We start from the raw sequence: 23,641 nt of genomic DNA, 5'->3' as shown, positions 1-23,641 counted from the left end.
TTACCACACAAACAGTAGTTGGTTAGAATAACAAACTCACTCTGGTTCACCAACCACGATGGTAGCAGATCCATCCAACGATGATAGCACGATGGTAGCAACTCCACACACTATGGTAGCATATCATCAACTGAATACATTACAGTACCTTTCTTAAATACATTTACAACTAGTGATTATCTAATTACAGCATGACTCAGCATTACAATGAATCAGCAGTAAAACTTTAAAGTCACACAATACGTATTCATATTAAAGTCACAGAACACATATATTGCCTGGAGAACTTATTAGGCTCAAACCATATCCTAACACAGTGATGGCTAACCTTTTTGCCATCGCATGCCATGAAGGGGGATGGGGGAGGTTCACGCGTGAGCATGCCCACACCCATAATTCTATGCACCCCGCCCTGTGCATGCGCGTGCGACCCCCTCTCCCACCAGGTCCTGGCACATGATGTCCCGGTAGGCCCGTTTTTCTGTCTCACCTGGGTCCAGATCCTCTCTATGCACCTGGGGAGGGCAAAAACAGCCTTCCCCACCTCACCCCAGGCCCTCCGGAGGCAGGAAACAGCCTGTTTCCCTACTTCTGGTGGGCCCAGAAGGCCCAAAAATTAGCTGGCCAGTGCATGCATGTGCACGCTAGCTGAGCTGGCGTGCCAAGCGACATGGCTCCACACGCCACCTGTGGCATGCGTGCCATAGGTTCGCCATCGCGGTCCTAATACATCCAAATGAAGGAAGAATTGAATTAGGTTCACCCCTAATTTGAGGCTCTTGTTGTTTTGATGCCCCCAATGGGGTGGGGGCGTGGGGGAAACCCCTTCACACTTATGATCCTGGTTTGAGTCTGCTAGGAAGGGAAAATGTTGTCAGAGTTGTGGAGACTTTGGAAAGAGTGCAGAGAAGAGCGACAAAGATGATTAGAGGGGGCTGGAGGTGAAAACATATGATGAATGGCTGCAGGAATTGGAAACGTCTAGATCTGTGACGGCAAACCTATGGCACGCATGCCACAGGTGGCACGTGGAGCCATATCTGTGGGCACCCGAGCATTGCCCTAGCTCAGCTCCAGTGCGCATGTGCGCGCCGGCCAGCTGATTTTCAGGCCTTCCGGTCCAGGGGTGGGTTCTAAATTTTTTTTACTAACGGTTCTGTGGGTGTGGCTTGTTTTGTGGGTGTGGCTTTGTGGGGGGTAGTAATGTGACTGGGTGGGCGTGGCCAACTTTTTTTTTTTTTAAACTTTTAAAAGCATTTTTTCTAATGCTTTGAAAAGCCTCTGCTGATCAGGCAACTCAGCTGGGATTTGTCAGAGACTTTTCAAAGCATTTTTTGTACCACCTCTTCGGCCAAGAGGTTGCAGAAAAAAATACTTTGAAAAGCCTCTGACGATCCCAGCTGAGCCGCAGGATCATCAGAGGCTTTTATTTTTTTAACTTTTCAAAGCATTTTTTCTAATGCTTTGAAAAGCCTCTGCCGATCAGGCAATTCAGCTGGGATCGTCAGAGGCTTTTCAAAGCATTTTTTGTACCACCTTTTCGGCCAAGAGGTTGCAGAAAAAAATGCTTTGAAAAGCCTCTGATGATCCCAGCTGAGCCGCACAATCATCAGAGGTTTTTTTTTTTTTTTAAAGCATTTTTTTCAGCCGAAGAGGTTGTGGAAAAAATGCTTTTAAAAGTAAAAAGTAAAAAAAAGCCTCTGATGAGGTGGGCGGGGTAAGCGAGCGGCGACCGGGCCGGGGACTGGTTTGGGGGCATGGCCAGCCAATGTTATTACCGGTTCTGGGAACTTCTACAAATTTTTACTACCAGTGAAATCTTGCGAACCGGTGCGAACCGGGAGCAACCCACTACTGCTTCCAGCTATTTCCAGCCTCCAGAGGGGGTGGGGAAAACCATTTTCACCCTCCCCAGGCTCCAAGAAAGCCTCTAGAGCTTGGGGAGGGTGAATAATGGACCTACCGGGCCCACTGGTAAAAGTTCCCCCACTTTTGGCACTTGACGGCAAAAAGGCTAGCCATCACTGCTCTAGATTAAAACGTTTACAAAAATGTTAGTTTCCCAGGATGGGGCTTTGACAGCAATCTGGTAGACAGGCAGGCAGACATTCAACAGGCAGGGTATCCAGCTTCTTGTTTTGGTCTCTTCCTCCTCCTCCTCCTCCTCCTCCCCCCACCCTCCCAACCTCATTCCCTTCTAGCACTGATGATGTTCCCTAGTTGGATCATGAAATGCCTAAAAACCCCCCAAAACAACAACACCCGAATCTAGCTCAGAGAACACCAACGACCCATAATTGTGTGTGTGTGTGTGTGTGTGTGTGTGTGTGTGTGTGTGTGCGCGTGTGCATGTGTGTGTGTATTTTGCTGAATCCAAACAGGGCACCCTCTTTCCATGGAAATCTGGGATGCCGGCAGCTCCGAGATCTAACTTTGCACTGAGACTTGTCTGGTGTGCAAAAAAAAAAAAAAAAAAATTTTTTTTAAATGCACAGGAAAGAGAATTGCCCAGGTAAACAGGAAGTTGTGCAACCTGGTTACCTGAGCCTCAGGTCAGCTGGTAAATTTAATACCCGCCTGCCTGCACAGGAGCAAAACGGTTATTGCTGGGAAAGAAGGAAGCCGCAGCTGGCTGGTTCCTGCGCCGCGATCTCCGATTCTTTGCAAACCAGGTAAAAAGAAATGCCTTTGATTTGGGGTTCAACCTGCCTACCCTCACCCCCCCCATTTTGGGGCTCAACCCCTCCCCTACACATTTCTGCTGGACCTCAAACCTCTAAAGAGAGGGACCCCGAAAGTGCAGGCGACTTTCCCACGGGACGACTCTACTTTTTCTTGAGTAAAACTTGTGCGGTTGAGTAAAACTTGTGCTGGGATCCCAAAATTGCTGGGATTTTGACAGCAATCTGGCTAAGCAGGCAAACAGGCAGGCAGAAATTCAACAGATAGAGAGCCCAGCTTCTTGTTTCGCCGGCTTCATTTTTGCTCCTGGTTAGGAGGTCGTGGACCTGTGGGTGTGATGGGGGAGGGGGGGAAATTCCCCAAGGATGAACTTTGGCAAGGGGGAAAATGGGGCGGCGGGGGGGGAGAGGGAGGGGGAAGGAGGGAGGGGGGAGGGAAGGAGGAGGATCTTGGAGGATTTTTGCAAGATTGAAACTTTTGGGAGCGTGGACGGCTGGGGTTACTGGCTGAGGATGAGGCTGGGGAGAAGCTGTCAATCATTTCGGAAGCAAAAAGTTTTGCAGAAACTTTTGACAAAAGTTTTGTTTGGTCCTGGGATGGCTGGAGAAAAAAAAGCAGAGTTCGGAAGAAGCTTCCCCTTCTTTCTTCCGGATTTTCATGCTGTGACAATAAGGGGCGTCCTTTTCTTTTCCCGCCCCCCTTCTTTTCTCTTTTTCTCTTTCTCTTTCTGCTCTCTTATTTTTTTTTGTCTCCTCTTCTCTCTTTTCTTCTCCCTTTCTTCTTCTCTTTTCTTCCTCTCTTTTCCTTCCTTCTCTCTTCCGTTCTTCCTTCCTCTTTTTATTTTGTCTTTTTCTCTCTCCTCTTCCTTTTTTTTAATTTTCTCTCCTCTTTTTCTCTTTTCTTCTCTTCTTTTCTCTGCTCCTCTACTTTTCTTTTTTTCCTTTCCTTTTATCTTCTCCTCTCCTCTCCTCACTCTCTCATCCTTTTTCTCCTCTCTCCTCTCCTCCCCTCCTCTCTTCTCTTCTTTGTCTTTTTCCTTTCTTTTTCTCCTCTTCTCTCATTTCTCTTCTTTTCTCTTTTCTTTCCTTTTCTCTTCTCCTCTCTCATTCCTCTTCTCTTCTTTTTTCTTTTTCCTTTTTTTCCTCTTCTTCACTTCTCTCTCATTTCTCATTTCTCTTTTTTTCTCTCTTCTTTTTTCTTTCCTTTTCTTTCCTTCTCCTCTCTCATTTCTCTTCTTTTTTCTTTTTCCTTTCTTTTTCTCTTCTTCACTTCTCTCTCATTTCTCATTTCTCTTCTCTTCTTTTCTCTCTTCTTTTTTCTTTCCTTTTCTTTCCTTCTTCTCTCTCATTTCTCTTCTTTTTTCTTTTTCCTTTCTTTTTCTCTTCTTCTCCTCTCCTCTTTCTCATTTCTCTTCTTTTTTCTTTTTCCTTTCTTTTTCTCTTCTTTTCCTCTCCTCTCCTCTCCTCTCCTCATTTCTCTTCTCTTCTTTTCTCTCTTCTTTTTTCTTTCCTTTTCTTTCCTTCTTCTCTCTCTTTTCTCTTCTTTTTTCTTTTTTCTTTTTCCTTTCTTTTTCTCTTCTTCTCCTCTCCTCTTTCTCGTTTCTCTTCTTTTTTCTTTTTCCTTTCTTTTTCTCTTCTTTTCCTCTCCTCTCCTCTCCTCTCCTCATTTCTCTTCTCTTCTCTTCTTTTTTTTCCTTTTTTCTTTCCTTTCTCTTCTTCTCCTCCTCTCTTTCTCATTTCTCCTCTCCTCTCCTCTCTTCTTGTCTAACATTCATACTTATGTAAATAACGACATACTACTATCTTCAGCTTGAGGGAGATTGGATGGGGAAACCAAACAATCTGCCAAATAGCTTTGCCAGGAAGCCAGCAAGTTGTGATTTTTGGGAAACAGAAAGTTGAAGCACATGAATCGAGTCCTCCGAAGTGGGGGGGTGGGGGTGGGGAAGACATTGGGCATTGCTTAAAAGTTTGAAGAATTCTTTGAAGATGGCCATTTTTGCAGAGATGGCGAAGATTTCAGCATATTTAAAAGATCGCTCACAAGAGACTTATGAATGGGAGTGGAAAAAGTGGATAGACTATGTCAGATGTAAATGCCTTATTCTCCAATGTGTAAATAATGTATATATGGAACATCAGAGGTTAACTTATTCTTTGGACTTTAATGTATTCATAACTTACCACTCCCATTCCTAGCTCCACCCCTTGTATATATAAGGAGCCACCCTCACCATTCTCGTCGCTTCTACCTTGAATATTCAGTGAATATAGAATGCCTATCATAATTAAAAAGAAATATATTTAAAGCTCTAACTCCTATTATCTTTATTGAGTCTGATCCTGAAAATATTGCAACAAGTTGGTAGCAGAGGATGGTTAATTGACTCAATAAGTAATTAAAAATGTCCAAGAAAGATAGGCCCAACACCAGGGCCTACAGCAAAGAAATAGAAACTGATCAAGAGATGATCAACGAATCCACCAATGCGATTTCGAGAGAATCCGAAGAATACACCACTGAAGAAGAAGAACTAATGAGTGAAAATAATGACCAGAAAGAAATCGAAATAGAAAATAACGAACTCAGGTCAGAGATATTAAAGATACTAAAAAGCCAAAAGAATGATGAAAGTCTCATCGCGGACCTCCAGGAGATGCTGAAGAACAGCGGAGCAGCGAGAGAGAAAAACGTCATTAAAGAAAAACCCAAAGATCAAAAAATCGTAAGTGAGATGACTACTGAGAAAATAGTTGTTAAAAAGAAAAGATGTGATCCCGCGCGAAATTTTGAATGGCAGCCATCTTGGTTTCAACGAACTTCAAAAGAGAATGGAGCAGAGCCAATCAAAACGCTCAGTTCAAAATTTCTGGCGCGAAAAACACTATCAGACGAAGAAAGTGAGAAAGAAGTCTCAAACTCTTCAGATGATCCAAAATCAGAAAGTGAAGACGATTTAACAAAATCTCAAGTAAAATCAGCAATGAAAACGCTTTTTGCTGCTTTTGGGCCAAGACTGAAAATTACCAAGACATCTACGAAGAAGCAAGAAATCAAACCGGCGACTCAAGACCTGCACGCTCCCATCCTGACTTCGAAAGCGACGACGCCCGAGCCCAGAGAGCCATGCCGATTTCGCCCTACACCACAGACAAAATCGAATACCAACGCACACAAAAAGAAGAAAAGAACCGTCACCACCACCAGAACCCCAAAAACCGAGCCAGAGACCGACTCATCTGAGGAGGAGCGGATCGAGAGAGCTGAAAGGGAGAGAACCTTCCACGACGCCACCAAAGAAGAAATGAGCAACGCGCATGTGCGAAACTACGTAGACGACCCAGAAGGACTTGAACTGGCCAGAGAACCGCGCAGACTCATTGCAAGCATCCCAATGCCGTTCTGTAATTTCCTGCACTTGAGAGATCACGGACTGCCCCAGGTTGTAAGTAATGGACAGAATAATGTAGGTAACTTACCCAGTGACTTCCCAAAACTTAGAATTGATGGCATTAATTTACAAGAGTGGTATCAACAGCTTCAGGTTATTTTCATGAAAGAAAATTTACTATTCTTTATAACTAGCCCTCCAAGAAGACCTTGGACTTTAAAAATAGATTGTTTACATCATAGAGCATTTTTCATAATAATATCTAGCGTGTCTCCTGCAATGTATCATAGCATCAAACCAAACCTAACTGTATCAGAAATAATTCAATGCATGTTTAATCTATTTCACAGCGATAGCGTAGCTACAACCACAAGAATGTCTAAGGATTTCTTTTCCTCTAGAGTAAAACCAGGGGTTTCTATAAGTGAGCATTTGATAAATCTAAACAAAATAAGAGCTGAGCTACAATTGAGGGGGGAAGTGATTTCAGATCAAACAATGAAAAGTGTTATTATCAATTCACTTGATCCATCATGGGATAGCTTTATGTCACACTTAGATACCATTAATTTGGGATATTTATCCATAGAAAGTCTATCTAACAAATTGATAGCAGAAGACAATTCAAGAAAAAATCGATCCAGTAACCAAACAGACCACAAACCTTTTAGGAAAGTAGTCTTTCAAGATAAACATAATGAGGCCTTTAGATGCTACAATTGTGGATCCAGGGAACATAGTAGAAGAGACTGCCCCAAAGTCTCAAGAGAGAGACATAGACCAGAATATAGGAGCAAATATAATTACAGACAATCTTCCACAGATAGACACAAATATAGAAGCCCACCAAATTACAAAGAAGGTAGAGGGGGTAGAGAAAATTCAAAAGAGAGGAAATCTGGGTCACTGAATGGGCTAAATAAACAAGACAGCACCAGAACACAGCAGGATGAGAATAACAATTGGCTTATTGATTCTGGTGCAACAAATCACACCACCAACAACAAAAGTATATTATCTTCATTTATAGAAGATAAGTTTGTGATAAAGGTAGCTAATCAAGAAAAGGTTCAAGTACTAGGCAAAGGAAATGTGACCTTGCCTGGTCTAGGGAAAATAGAGGGGGTATTATTAATCCCAGAAATACCTCACAACATACTAAGTGCCATAAAATTAAGCAGAGAATCTGATATCAATATAGTTTTCTCAAAGGGGAAAGCAACTATAGAAAAGAACAAAACAAATGTAGGTACTGTAATGATAAAAGGAGGTCTACCCTATCTGATAACTAAAGAAAGATGTTTACATAACATTGATTCAAATATGGAAGATTGTATTGAAGCAGATGATGAAAATGTCAGTAACAGTGACAATGATGAGTGTAGAATAACTCATGATCACAAAAATACATACAAGGAAAAGAAACCAAAAATAGGTAAACCAATTCATGATGAGTGTGCTCACATCTTACACAGGAAGTTAGGACATGCAAGCTTTCCTGTAGTACAAAAAATGACTGAACACGCAGAAGGTGTCAAAATAAAAAATTGTGAAAATTATTTGGAATGCTCAGTATGTAAGTCCACCAAACTAAAAACCAGTCCCAGACCAAAAAAATCTAACAGATCAACTAACAATATTTTTGATTTGGTACATATGGACTTAGTTGGTCCATTAAGTCCCTCAATTACCTATAGAAAACGTTACTTCCTAACAATAGTGGATGACTACAGCCGATATGGTTTTGTTTACACATTAAAGCACAAGGATGAAACATTTCAGAAATTTAAGGAATTCTACAAACGTATAGAAACACAACATAATATCAGAATAAAGCAAATTATGACAGATAGGGGATGTGAGTTCATGTCTAAAGAATTCTCCCAATGGTTAAAGGATAGAGGAATGTTACATTTCACATCCAATCCTTTTTCTGCATTTCAAAATGGAGTTGCAGAGAGGAAAAATTCCACACTACAAACCATGATTAGGTGCACATTAGAGGATGCTGGTTTAGGCAAACAATTTTGGTCAGAGGCATTACATTATTCGAATTACACTCAAAATAGAACCTGGTCCAGTATTGTGAATAAGACACCATATGAGGTGATGTACAATAGAAAACCCAAATTATCACACATGCACATATTTGGAGTCACTGCAGACGTACACATACCTAAACAATTGAGGAGAAAGGGAGAAAACGTATCCAGGAGATTAAGATTCATGGGATACGAAACTGGAACCAAAGGGTACAGATTTATTGATAGTAATAACAAATTTATAGTATCCAGAACAGCTGTGTTCCATGAACAGGCCAATTGGTCAAAATTGCACCTTAATGAAATATTTCCCAATAAATGTAAAGATACGATATCTTGCGAGGAAGGAACAACAGAAAATCAAAATATTAACAAAAGTAAGAACAAAACCAAAACTTGGACTAATAGTCAGCATAAAATAAAGACAGACACATTAACAAAAAAGGAAGCTAGATATTTGCATGATAACCATAGCAAGCCTGAAAGAACTATTAGAAACAATAGAAACCAAATACCAAATAAATACAAAGATTACATAATGCATATGAATGGAGAACAAATAACACCTAATACATATGAAGAAGTATTGAAACTTCCACATGAAGAAAGAGAAAAATGGGAACTAGCTATGGAAAAAGAGATGGAAAGTTTACAAGGATTAAATGTATTCACACCTGCGATCGCACCTAAGGATAAAACAATTATAGGTACCAGGTGGATTTATAAAATTAAGAACTTAGAAGGAGGCAATACCTTATACAAGGCTAGACTAGTTGCACAAGGCTATGCACAAAAATATCCAGAAGACTATACTGATACATATTCACCCACAGTGAGAACAGAGAGTGTCAAAACAGCCCTTGTAGTAGCATCTGCACTCAATCTGGACGTATTCCAATATGACATACAGACCGCATACTTACATGCAAAATTAGATAAGGAAATATATGTAAGAGCACCACACAGTCAATACACTAATAAGAACGAAATTTGGTTATTAAATAAGAGTCTGTACGGATTAAAGCAATCCGGCAAAAGATGGTACGATTGCTTGGTAAAAGTACTTAAGACCATGGATTTCAACGCCACCACTGCTGATAACTGTTTCTTTGTAAAAAAGAGTAATGATCATATTGAATTTGTATTAATTTACGTGGACGATATTTTATACATTGGAAAGCATAAAGAGAGCAGGGAAATCTTTGTAAATAAGTTAAATGAACACTTCTCACTGAAATCTCTGGGTAAAGTGAATAAATACCTTGGTGTGCAAATTAACAAAACTAAAAGGGGATTCAAACTTACACAGAAAGATAAAATCATCGAACTCCTAAACAAATGTAACTTAAATAATGCTAAAACCTGTGACACCCCTATGCAAACTGATTTTCTTAGAAACACTGATGAATCTTCCCCTGAGTTTAAAGACAACACATTTTACAGATCAGTTATAGGTTCACTCCTTTATATATCTAATTGGACTAGGCCAGATATTGCATTACCTCTCAATCTATTGTCAAGATATGTTAGTAAACCAACCTTGTATCATTGGGAAGCTGTCAAAAGAATTCTAAGATATCTGAAGGGTACATTAGATTTTTGTTTAATGTTGGAACCCAATAATGACAGAGAACCAAAAATTACTTGTTATGCTGATGCAGATTGGGCTGGTGATACATCATGCAGAAAGAGTACTTCTGGTTATGTTTTTCTATTGAATGATTGTCCAGTTTACTGGTATACTGGTAAACAAGAACTAGTAGCCACTTCTACTACAGAAGCGGAATATGTTTGTTTGTCCAAGGCTGCAAATAACCTTGTATGGTTCAATGATCTGATCACTGATGTTTGGAAGAAACCCACCTTACCATTTATTATGCATGAAGACAATAAAGCGGCCATTGAAATATCCAGATCTGATGCAATTGGACAAAGGTCCAGGCATATTGATATAAAGTTTAAGCATGTGAGACAACTGTCTCAAGACGGATTCATTAAAGCAATACATTGCGATACTTCTGAACAATTAGCTGACATATTAACAAAACCCTTACCTTCTAAACAACACAAATATTTAACTTCTAAATTATATGTATTATATTGTCCTGAATCAGAATGTAATTGGTGTTATGTAACGAACCGGCATTTAGAGGGGGATTTGTCAGATGTAAATGCCTTATTCTCCAATGTGTAAATAATGTATATATGGAACATCAGAGGTTAACTTATTCTTTGGACTTTAATGTATTCATAACTTACCACTCCCATTCCTAGCTCCACCCCTTGTATATATAAGGAGCCACCCTCACCATTCTCGTCGCTTCTACCTTGAATATTCAGTGAATATAGAATGCCTATCATAATTAAAAAGAAATATATTTAAAGCTCTAACTCCTATTATCTTTATTGAGTCTGATCCTGAAAATATTGCAACAGACTATGTGCAGAATAAATATCAAACTAGGAAATATCAGATAGCTTTTAACTGAAAGTATTATATAGCGATAGAATAATAGAATTTTGTGAAGATGTGAAAAATATACAGGGGGTGTACGGGTTCAAGTTTTATAAAAAGGGGATTTTGATTTGGATTATATTCTGAGGAAGTCAGGGGAGGAGGGGAGGGTTAGGGAGGGTTAGGGAGGTCAGGGAGGGATGGGGGGGAGGAAATTGGGGAGAAAATGTAATTGTAAAACTTTTTCAATAAAAAAAAAAAAGTTTGAAGAATTCTTGAATTAGGTGTGCCGGCCGGCCGTTTGACCTCACACGAAAGGCTTGCTTTGAGAAATATGAGATTTTTTTGCTTCTCTCTCCCTCCTTCTTTCTTTCTCTCTCTCTCTTTTGATTTTGCTATTTTTCAACAAGCGAGTTGTAAGTTTTGAAAAGTTTGGAAAGTGGTGGGAAAGAACTAGAGATCTTGTCTTATTTTATTTTATTTTGCTTTTTTGATTTAGTGTTTGGCTCCCCGTTTGAGAATCCATCTGGGCTGGTGGAGAGAAAGTATTGTCTTTAGGTAGTCATTTGGCTTGCCAGAGTGGCGTGTTTCTTGCACCCTATAATTAGGATTATCCACCGGCGTGGGTGTGAGTAAGTGTACAAGACTGCAGTTCTCCAAGCCATGCCAGGCTCTGACGCTGCAGCCTTAAAAGTCGACAGGTAGACCTCGACTTACAACCGTTCGTTTAGTGACCGTTCGAAGTTACAACAGCAGTGAAAAAAGTGACTTGGGACCGTTTTTCACGCTTATGACCGTTGCAGCATCCTCGTGGTTACGGGATCAAAATTCGGACACTTGGCAATTGGTTCATATTTATGATGGTTGCAATGACCCTGGATCGCGGGATCCCCGTTTGCGACCATCCGACGAGCAAAGTCAATGAGGAAGCCAGATTCGCTTAACAACCAGGTTATTCACTGATCAACGGCAGTGATTCACTTAACAACCAAGTTATTAACTTATCAATGGGAGCGATTTACTTAACAACCAGGTTATTAACTTATCAGTGGGAGTGATTCACTTAACAACCAAGTTATTAACTTATCAGTGGGAGCAATTCACTTAACAACCAGGTTATTAACTTATCAGTGGGAACAATCCACTTAACAAACAAGTTATTAATTTATCAATGGGAGCGATTCACTTAACAACCAAGTTATTAACTTATCAATGGAAGCAATTCACTTAACAACCAAGTTATTAACTTATCAGTGGGAGCGATTCACTTAACAACCAAGTTATTAACTTATTAATGGAAGCAATTCACTTAACAACCAATTTATTAACTTATCAATGGAAGCGATTCACTTAACAACCAAGTTATTAATTTATCAGCGACAGTGATTCACTTAACAACCAAGTTATTAACTTATCAAAGACAGTGATTCACTTAACAACCAATTTATTAACTTATCAATGGAAGCGATTCACTTAATAACCAGGTTATTAATTTATCAACTACAATGATTCACTTAACAAACAAATTATTAACTTATCAGTGGGAGCGATTCACTTAACAACCAAGTTATTAACTTATCAATGACAGTGATTCACTTAACAACCAACTTATTAACTTATCAACGGCAGTGATCCACTTAACAACCGTGCCAAGAAAGGTTGTAAAAATGGCGCAAAACTCATTTTACACACATTTCTCTTAGCGGCATCAATGTTGGGCCTAACTGTGGCGGTAACTCCAGGACTCCCTATCCGGTCCTCTTCTCTTAGCATCGAGGATTCAAGGATAGACTGCGCCTGTCAAAGGAAGTTCCATCCTGCCATTATGCCAGATCTCCCAAAATTGGTTGAAACCCTTGGTTAAACTAAGATGTGAGTTGTTTTGTGTTCATATCTTCCAAGGTTGCTCAGCTCCTTATAATTCAAGAGGTCTCACACCCTGGGAGTAAGCAGGAATAGCTTGGAGCAAACAGGATTAATGAAGGTCAGGGGGGAAAAAAAAAAGCAGGTTTTAAACCCGAGTCACTTATTAACCACGATGCTTTGAAACCAAGGAGTTTATGACTTCTCGTTCTGGAATTCAATCTCATTTTTATTCTGTTCAAACAAGGATAGAGGCAGCGGAGGAGTTTCTGGAGCTAGCAGATTAACAAATCAAACGTGTTTCTTTTACTAGGGCAATGATGGATCACCTTTTTGCCGTCGCGTGCCCAAAGCGGGGGTAGTGGCGGGTGGGATTGCACATGCATGTGCCCACACCCATAATTCAATGCGCCCCGTCCCCTCACGCATGCGTGCATGAGCCCCCCCCCGCCCCGCTCTCCCTCTTCTTTTGGCACGCAATGGCACAGTGGGCCCAGTAGACCCATTTTTTGCCCTCCCCAGGCTCCAAGAGCCTTTCTAGGAGCTGGGGAGGGCGAAAACGGCCTTCCCCACACACACCCCGGAGGCCCTCTGGAGGCCCTGAAACAGCTCGTTTCCCGACTTCCAGTGGGCCCAAAAGGCCCAAAAATCAGCTGGCCAGCACGCACATGCGTGCTGGACTGAGGTAGGGCAACGCTCGCGTGTCCACAGAAATGCCTCCGTGTGCCACCTGTGGCACCCGTGCCATAGGTTCGCCATCCCGGTACTAGGGAAATGTTCTGGCAGATGGGAGTAAGTCCCCGATTTATGACCACAATTGTGGCCCAAATTCATCTTGCTGAGGGAGAAATCTGTACAGTGAGTTTTGTCCCATTTTACGACCTTCCTGCCACCGTTGTTAAGTGAATCATCACAGCTGATTAGTAAAATGGTCGTTAAGTGAATCGGGTTTCCCGTTTGACTTTGGTTGTCGAAAGGTCGCAAAAGGGGATCACCTGATCCCGGGACACTCCAACCGTCATAAATAGGTTTTTAACCGTCAACAGGCTCACCTGGCCTAACTCTCCCTTTTAAATTTTTAAATTGTTTAATTTGTTTATAAATTGGGTGTTTTAAATTTGTTTTGGCCAAAAAAATTAATAATTTTAATGGATTTTTAATGTTTGTATTATCTGTATTTTATCTTGGCTGTTCACCGCCCTGAGTCCTTCGGGAGTAGGGCGGTATAGAAATTTGATAAATAAATAATAAATAAAATAAATAAATACGAGTCAATGGCCATCTGAATTTTGATCATAGGACCTCAGGGATGCTACAAAGGTCGTAAGTGTGAAAAACGGTCATAAGTCCCTTTTTTCAGTGCCGTTGTAACATCAAACGGTCACTAAGTGGACGGTTATAAGTTGAGGACTACCTCTAATCGGGATATTCATGACAGCTCTCTCTTGTTTCCCTGAAGGAACAATACAAATCTTTTTTTTCAAATAAGAATTTTATAAAAATGATCATAATATAGCGTAATCCTCGACTTCCTACCATAATTGAGCCCAAAGTTTCTGATGCTAAGTGAGACATCGGTGAAGTGAGTTTTGCCCCGTGTTACGACCTTTCTTGCCACGGTCGTTAAATGAAACCACTGCCGTTCCTAAGCCAGTCACACCGTTGTTAAATGAATCTGGCTTCCCCGTTGACTTTGCTTTCCAGGAGAGCGTCAAAGGAGATCACATGACTCCCAGGACACCGTCATAAATATGAGTCAGTTGACAAGCTGCTGAATTTTGAGCATGGGGGAATGCTGCCACGGTCATAAGTGTGAAAAATGGTCACAAGTGGCTTTTTTCAGTGCCGTAACTTTCAACGGTCATTAAATGAACGTGGTCGTAAGCCGAGTTTCAGACAGGATGACACAGTGTGTGTGGGGGTCTGTTTAAGGACCATCATGGCTGAATAGCGAGGCCGCCTGGGGAATTCTGGGAGTTGAAGTCCACCCATCTTCAAGCTTCCAAGGTTGAGAAACACTGATCTAAAGAAAGACGCCAGAGATTTCTGTCCAATTAAAGCTAATTTATACACCGCCCACTTATTTTAATAAGCCATTTTGAATGATAAGAACAACAATAACAGCAACTTTAATTGTCACTCTAGGGTGTTGCGAAAAAGGAATCCCAGCGCATTTAAATGCATTGCTGTCTTGGTGTGAATGTTAAGCGGTTATGCATTAATACGCATATTCAAATGGACTTAGGTTTCCCTACCAAGGCATTCAATAATTCACAGAGTTTACTCAGGGTTGGAAATTTAAAGCGACATCTACTCACAATCAGGAGGCTGAGAGTTCGATCCTCTCTCTGGGCACAAATGAGAATATATCTGCTGAACAAAACTCCGTACTGGCGACAGGGACGGCATCCGGCCAGTAAACAGCTCAGCTCCATTCAGTGGCCCAGACTCCATCCCGCAAGAGATTATGGGGTCGTTAAAAGAAGATGATTCTATTCCCCCCACCTTCACCCCCCAGTTCTAACCTATAAATAAATCTAATGGCCTCCATTCACGCGAAATGCAAACTTGCCTCCTCTAAAAATTAAGAAATCAAATCGGGGTCCCCTCTATTCAAGTTCAGGGGGTTGCAGGAATTTATTTGCGAGATTGAAATTCTATATGTATTATGTTACTCTCTGCAATCCTATCTATAGTGCTATATTTCCCAGCACTGATGATGTTCCCTAGTTGGGTCACGAAAGCATCACCACGCAGGCTCAAAGATTGCACCGAGGATTCACAAATTATTATATATATTTTTTTCCCGGAGCATCCAAAGGAGAAGGGGTGTGTGTGTGGAACGATCGGAATGGAGTGTACGAGGGAAGGGCTGAGCAGGTTAGAAACCTGCAAGCGAGGGAATGATAATTAACCTAACGATTTTGCCGGACATCCTGCTTTACTTAATTGGGGGTGGGGGGGGGGTTGACCCTGTTTGCAGCTCACCTGAAGCCTTTGGGAGAGGGCGGGGGAATGAATTCAAAGGAAAGAAATTGTTTGTTATTTTCAGGTATTTCCTTCCGAGCCTCGGCCTGGGGTGAGAACTTCCTGATTTCCTTCCTTCCTTCCTTCTCCTGTCTCCAAGGTGTGACCCCTGGTGATACGTTTGCAGAAGCCTAGCAAGTGAGACAGGAACCTTTCCCCCCCCACCCCCTTTTTTTTGGGGGGGGGGTGTTTGTGTTTGTGGTCCCTCCTTCACCTCGTTCCTTTTTTTCTCGTTCTTTTCTTTTCCTTTTTGCCAACTTCGTGTCTTCCAGAAAAAAAAAGGCTGCTAAATAAATCCTGTAATCATCAGTTGGTTTTAATTTTTATTTTTATTTTAAAAAAAGGCAACCCTGCATTTATTTATGGGTGAGGCGGGAGCTTCCGAAAAGACGCGGCTTTAGCAGAAAGGATAAAAGGAAAGGTTACGTTTCTAGCTCTCCTCGTTGTACGGGAAAACGGGAGGCTCCTTGCCAAAGATTTCGTTCCTAGATAGACGTCAACTTCCGCTCTCAGAATTTCCCAGCCGCTTCTTTTTCCCCCACCCTCAGGGGTTTAGCGAATCGCTGCCGTTGTTAAGCGAGTCACACGGTCGTTAAATGAATCTGGCTTCCTTCGTTGACTCTGCTTGTCGGACGCCGGCTGGGAAGGTCGGTCTCGAATGGGGAATCCCATGACGGCGGGATGTTGCAGAAGTCATAAATACGAGTCAGGTGCCAAGGGTCTGAATTTTGATCACCTGAGCCTGGGGATGCTGCAACGGTCATAAGTGTGAAAAACGGTCGTAAGTCCCCTTTTTTCAGCGCCGTTGTAACACTGAATGGTCACTAAATGGACGGTTATAAGTAGAGGGCTACCTAGAATTGGGATATTCATGACAGCCTTCTTTGGTTTCCCTGAAGGAACAATACAAATCTTTTTTTCAAATAAGAATTTTATAAAAATAGGATAGGATAGGATATTGGAATGAATAGAATAGAATAGAATAGAATAGAATAGAATAGAATAGAATAGAATAGAATAGAATAGAATAGAATATTGGAATGAATAGAATAGAATAGAATAGAATAGAATATTGGAATGAATAGAATAGAATAGAATATTGGAATGAATAGAATAGAATAGAATAGAATAGAATAGAATAGAATAGAATAGAATAGAATAGAATAGAATAGAATAGAATAGAATATTGGAATGAATAGAATAGAATAGAATAGAATAGAATAGAATATTGGAATGAATAGAATAGAATAGAATAGAATAGAATAGAATATTGGAATGAATAGAATAGAATAGAATATTGGAATGAATAGAATAGAATAGAATAGAATAGAATATTGGAATGAATAGAATAGAATAGAATAGAATAGAATAGAATAGAATAGAATAGAATAGAATATTGGAATGAATAGAATAGAATAGAATAGAATAGAATATTGGAATGAATAGAATAGAATAGAATATTGGAATGAATAGAATAGAATAGAATAGAATAGAATAGAATAGAATAGAATAGAATAGAATAGAATATTGGAATGAATAGAATAGAATAGAATAGAATAGAATAGAATATTGGAATGAATAGAATAGAATAGAATAGAATAGAATAGAATATTGGAATGAATAGAATAGAATAGAATATTGGAATGAATAGAATAGAATAGAATAGAATAGAATATTGGAATGAATAGAATAGAATAGAATAGAATAGAATAGAATAGAATAGAATATTGGAATGAATAGAATAGAATAGAATAGAATAGAATAGAATAGAATAGAATATTGGAATGAATAGAATAGAATAGAATAGAATAGAATAGAATAGAATAGAATAGAATAGAATATTGGAATGAATAGAATAGAATAGAATAGAATAGAATAGAATAGAATAGAATAGAATATTGGAATGAATAGAATAGAATAGAATAGAATAGAATAGAATAGAATAGAATAGAATAGAATAGAATAGAATATTGGAATAGAATATTAGAATAGAATAGAATAGAATAGAATAGAATAGAATAGAATAGAATAGAATATTGGAATGAATAGAATAGAATAGAATAGAATAGAATAGAATATTGGAATAGAATAGAATAGAATAGAATAGAATAGAATAGAATAGAATATTGGAATGAATAGAATAGAATAGAATAGAATAGAATAGAATAGAATAGAATAGAATATTGGAATGAATAGAATAGAAGAATAGAATAGAATAGAATAGAATAGAATAGAATAGAATAGAATAGAAAATGGAATAGAATGCAGAATAGAATAGAATAGAATAGAATAGAATAGAATAGAATAGAATAGAATAGAATAGAATGTTTTATTGGCCAAGCGTGATTGGACACAAGGAATTTGTCTTGATGATCATAATACAGCATAATCCTTGACTTATGACCATAATTGAGCCCAAAGTTTCTGATGCTGAGAGAGACATCTGTGAAGTGAGTTTCGCCCCATGTTACGACCTTATTTGCCACGGTCGTTAAATGAATCACTGCCGTTCGTAAGTCAGTCAGACGGTTGTTAAGCGGATCTGGCTTTCCCCTTTGATTTTGACCTTTGCTGTAAAGTCGTCAAAGCGGATCATGTGAGCCCCAGGACACCGTCATAAATATGAGTCGGTTGCCAAGCATCTGGGTTTTGATCACGGGATCACGGGGAATGCTGCAACGGTCCTTAAGCGCGACAAACGGTCATCAGTCCCTTTTTTTCAGTGCCGCTGTAACTTCGGTCGGTCGCTCAGTGGACTGTCGTAAGTCGAGGACTACTTGTCTAAAACACCAGTGAAACTAAAGGTGACCGGAAAAAGCCGGAAAAGGGGAAGAAAGGCGTATGTGGAACGATTAAAAAGAGCAAAATTCCCAACTTTTTTTCAGGGAATTCAGGAAAAATTCAGAATAAAAATGACCGCCTCGAATTTTGACTTTTAAACAACTCGTCGCTTACTTCGGAACAACGTTAAACCTCACCAAATTAAATCTGGCTTCCTTCCCACAATTCTGGCATCGACTCTGCCCAAGGGCCTTTCGGGCTCCTGGGAGCCTTTGTCTTGACGGAAACTCATCAGCCAGCCCTATAATCTCAAGTTTCTAGTCCTCGTGGCCGAAACGGGATGACTTCGGCTTAAACTAGCCATTGTATATCCCGCAGAGATCTTCTTGCGCAAGTTAATTAACACCCTTTTAGTTGACTGCTCGTCCTTCCTAGAGCCAGAAAGTGAGTCCAACAACTGGTTGGACTCGTTGGGAAGACTTGAGGTGGCCAGTTGTACCACGAGGAGACAAGACACAGTTTTGAGTTCCTGTGGTTGGGAATCGCCCTTTGCTGGGGTTTGAAAGGAAAAGTGTGGGAAGTCCTTGTTTTACGGGCTGGAAGGATCCCTGTTATTACACTTTTTAAAGAGATCATGGATTTGTCTGTTTAGAATGCTCAGAATAGGGGTGAAATCCAGTAGGTTCGGACAGGTTCTGGCGAACCCGTAGCGGAAATTTTGAGCAGTTCAGAGAACCGGCAAATGCCACCTCTGGCTGGCCCCAGAGTAGGGTGGGAATGGAGATTTTGCAATCTCCTTCCCCCAGGAGTGGGGAGGGAATGGGGATTTTGCAGTATCCTTCCCCTGCCATGCCCACCAAGCCACGCCCACCAAACCACGCCACGCCCACCAAACCACGCCCACAGAACCAGTAGTAAAAAAAAAATTGGATTTCACCACTGGCTCAGACCATGGCTAGGTTCCAAACCCCAGATTATTTTATCTGATTAAATTTATATTTATTGATGACATTTGTATTTATTTTTAAATTTACAACAGAATAACAAGAGTTGTAAGGGATCTTCGAGGTCATCTAGTCCAACCCTCTGCTCAAGCAGAAAATCCTATACAGGTAGTCCTTGATTTACAACCGTTCATTTAGTGACTATCCAAAGTTCCAACGGCCCTGAAAAAAGTGACTTATGACTGTTTTTCACACTTACGACGCAGCAGTCCTATGATCCTGTGATCAAAATGCACACGCTTGGCACCTGATTCATATTTATGACGGTCACAGCGTCCTGGGGTCACCTTTTGCGACCTTCTATGATCAGCAAAATCAACACGGAAGCCAGATTAAATTAACAACCGGGTTACTAATTTAGCAACAGATTCACTATTGCAACAGTGGCAAGAGAGGTCGTAAAATGGGGCAAAATTCACTTAACAACTGTCTTGCTTAGCAACATAACTTCTGGGCTCAGTTGTGGTCGTACGTCGAGGACTACCTGTATTATTTCAATCAAATGGCTGCTCAGTGTCGTTTTGAAAACCTCCAGTGTTGGAGCATCTACAACTTCTGGTGGCAAGCAGTTCCACAGATTAATTGTTCTAACTATCAGGAAATATTTTTTAATTTATATTTATGGATTAGATTTATGTTTATTTTTTTAAATGTATATTGATTTTCACTTTATATTTATTGGTTGCATTTATATTGACGGGTTAAATTTATGTGTATTTTTAAAATTTATGGGTTTTTACTTAATCTATGCTTATCTTTTTAAATTTATATTAATTAAATTTATATATATCGGTAGTCTGACAACTGTTCATTTAGGGACCTGTTCAAAGTTACAACGGCCCTGAGAAAAGTGATACGACCGTTTGTCACACTTAATGACCATCGCAGCCTCGTCGTGATCACGTGATCCGAATTCGGACGCTGGGCAACTGACTCATATTGACTCAAATTTGGTTCAGCCAAATTTATTTAATTTGTTTTATCTCTATTTTAAATTTTGTATCTATATGTTTTATTTTATGGCTGTTCACCGCCCCGAGTCCTTCGGGAGTAGGGCGGTATACAAATTTAATAAAATGAAAATGAAATATTTATGACGGTCGCAGTGCAATCCCCTTTTGCGACCTTCTAGCAAGATTCACTTAACAACCTTAAACAACTGCATTGATTCACTTAACGACTGTGGCCAGAAAGCTCGTAATATGAAGCAAAACTCACTTAACAACTGTCTCATTTAGCAACAGAAGTATTTTTGGCTCAATTGTGGTCGTAAGCCGAGGCCTACCTCTACGTCCTAAATTTATATGGATTTACTAACTTCATATTTATTTTTTTAAATTGATATTTATTAAATTTATCGGCTCGCCCATCTAGCTAGCCAAGAGATTCTGAACAGGTGGACTTTTGTATCTTGCCTGGAATGCAGGCTGCAAATTAGATTTCTCCCCTAGAGGTGCTTAGCCTCTAAACCACCTTGGTTTAATCTGAAACTCTCCCACTGAGTCGGAATACATTTCCCATCATCCACAGCCAGCCTGATTACAGGTGGGGGGGGGAGCGGAGGGAGAGACATTATTAGAAACTCCCCCAAAGTCATCGAAGGATGATCTTGAATTAATTTCTCCTGGATGTTAATTAAAAGCCAATGATGCAGGTGTGTCTCACCTGGCTGACAGGTGTTCCCAGAAGGCACCTGGGTGATATAGGCTGGTTAAATTTCGGCAGAAGAAAAGGGAACCAGGGGAGGGGGGTTTCCAGGAATGGAAGGGGCTGTGAAAAGCATCGCCTGAAAGGAAGGAATATCTCAGCAAAGAAAAGGAGAGGAAGAATGTTAGGTTAGCCGAGGCAGGAAAATGTGGGAAGGGGCGACATCGTCATACTTTCCTTTTCCAGCAGGCTGGCCTGGCCTAACCTCTTTTTTAAAATCGTTTTAAATTTTAAATTTGTCTTATAAATTGGGGTGTTTTAAATTTGTTTTCGGGCCATGGTATTTAGTATATTTTAAATTTAGTATATTTTTAACATTTGTACTATGTGTATTTTATCTTGGCTGTTCACCGTCCTGAGTCCTTCGGGAGTAGGGCGGTATATACATTTAATAAATAAACAAACAAACAAACAAAATAATAATAATAATAATAATAATAATAATAATAATAATAATAATAATAATAACATTATTATTATTATTATTATTATTATTATTATTATTATTATTATTACTATTACTATTACTATTACTATTACTATTATTATTATTATTATTATTATTATTATTATTATTATTATTATTATTATTATTCCAGGATTTGCAAAAATGGTGGGGGCAGATAAGGGTTGGGAGCAGTGGTGAAATCCAATTCTTTTTACTACTGGTTCTGTGGGCGTGGCTTGGTGGGCATGGCAGGGGAAGGATACTGCAAAATGTCCATTCCCACCCCACTCTGGGGCCAGCCAGAGGTGGCATTTGCCGGTTCTCCGAACTACTCAAAATTTCCGCTACCGGTTCTCCAGAACCTGCTGGGTTTCACCTATGGTTGGGGGGGGGGGGCAAAAGCAAAGCCCTTCCCAATACTATGGGGTCCTTAGTGCTCTCTGAGCTTGGTTGGGCAGACATTTCAGGACCCAACTAGGTAACATCATCAGAGCTAGGAGGGAGAAGGGGAGAGGAGGAAGAGGAAAAGGAGGAGTATGGGGTCCTTGGTGCTCTCTGAGCTTGGTTGTTTTTTCACAGACGTCTTATTACCGAACTAGGTAACATCATCAGTTCTAGCAGCAAGTGTGGTTTGCAGAGACAAGGAGGAAGGGGAAGAGGAAGAGGACGGTGGGATCCTTGGTGCTTTCTGAGCTTGGTTGTTTCTTAAAGAGGTTTTATGACTCAATTAGATAACATCATCAGTGCTGATGTTATAGATACAGATATAGATATAGATTAGATACAGATACATCCTAGTCCCTTCCAGCACTGATGATGTTACCTAGTTGGGTCATAAAACGTCTGCAAGAAAACACCCAAGCTCAGGGAGCATGAAAGCATCTGACAGTCCTCCACCCCCACTTCCACCCCTCCCTCCTATCCCTCTGCAGCCTCAGCCTTTTGCTTTATTGATTGATTGATTGATTGATTGATTGATTGGTTCAATTTATATGCCACCCTTCTCCAGAGACTCGGGGCAGTTTACAATGCGTTAAGCAATAGCCTTCATACTTTTGTATATACCTGCTTAGTAGGGCTTTCGCCCCCCCCCCCAAGCGGTGTTCTTTTTTATACAAAGTCAGCTTATTGCCCCCACAAACTGGCTCCTCATTTTACCTACCTCGGAAGGATGGAAGGCTGAGTCAACTTTGAGCCTGGTGAGATTCGAACTCGCAGTAATTGCAGGCAGCTGGCAGCTAAGTGCTATTTAACAGCGCTTTAGTCCGCTGCTCCACCAAGGCTCCTTACGTTGCGCAACATTTCAAACCTTTCCTAGAACAACAAAACCGCTTTCATCCTCCCAACCTAAAATTAGGATTTTATTCTTTGACGTTTCGAGGACAAAAACATTCAGAACTGGTTTTCCAAATGGAAACAAAACTAGACCGAGTCTTCTCTTTCGTTCAGACGGCCAGTTTCGGCTTTTCCACCAACTCCACTCCTTCCCTCTGCATTTTTTTCCAAGTGTGTCTTTGTGCCTTTGTGCACATCAACGGACTTAACGTATAGAGCCGTGATGGTGAATCTACGGCATGCGTGCCACAGGTGGCGCACGGAGCCATATCAGTGGACACGCGAGCTGAGCTCGGGCACACATGCGCACGCCAGCCAGCTGATTTTCGGGCCTTTTGGGCCCACTGGAAGTCAGCAAACAGGCCGTTTCTGGCCTCCGGAGGGCCTCCAGGAGGGTGGGAAGGCTGTTTTCGCCCTCCCCAGGCTCCTAGAAAGGCTCTGGAGCCTGGGAAGGGTGAAAAATGCCTACCGGGCCCATCGTGCCATCACGTGCCAAAAGAGAGGGAAGCATGGGGGGGGTTGTGCACACATGCACGGGGACGGGGTGCACAGAATTATGGGTGTGGGCACACGCAACCCCCCCCCACGCTCCCCTCTGCTTTTGGCACGTGATGGCAAAAAGGTTAGTTTAGTTTAGTTTGTTTATTTGATTTGTATACCGCCCTACTCCCGAAGGACTCAGGGCGGTGAACAGCCAAACAATAAAATACATAAATACAAAAAATTTAAAAACCAGATAAAATCGAATTAAACCATTTTGGCCCAGACGAATTAAAACACCCCAATAATTTAAAAACAAATTAAAATTTACATATTAAAAAGAAGGAAAAGATTAGGCCAAGTGGAATAAAAAAGTCTTAAGCGCGCGACTGAAGGTGCGCAGATCCGGGATCCTCCGTATCTCCG

General features: G+C 40.6%; 1 protein-coding gene across 1 annotated transcript in view; it reads left to right on the top strand.

Annotated features, from left to right (window-relative positions):
- The first annotated feature begins 2,596 nt into the window (after positions 1-2,596).
- Positions 2,597-23,641, top strand: part of FAM110A (family with sequence similarity 110 member A) — a 52,863-nt gene continuing 31,818 nt past the window's right edge. Inside the window, exon 1 of the mRNA XM_087888982.1 lies at positions 2,597-2,672. The gene's annotated coding sequence lies outside the window, so the exon portion shown is untranslated. The remainder of the gene's footprint in view (positions 2,673-23,641) is intronic.

The sequence above is a fragment of the Pantherophis guttatus genome, chromosome 3 (assembly GCF_059756535.1).
Source record: "Pantherophis guttatus breed Tessera chromosome 3, ASM5975653v1, whole genome shotgun sequence".
Classification (NCBI taxonomy): Eukaryota; Metazoa; Chordata; class Lepidosauria; order Squamata; family Colubridae; genus Pantherophis; species Pantherophis guttatus.
Note: the sequence above shows the minus strand (reverse complement) of the source record. Positions and strands in the feature narration are given on the sequence as shown.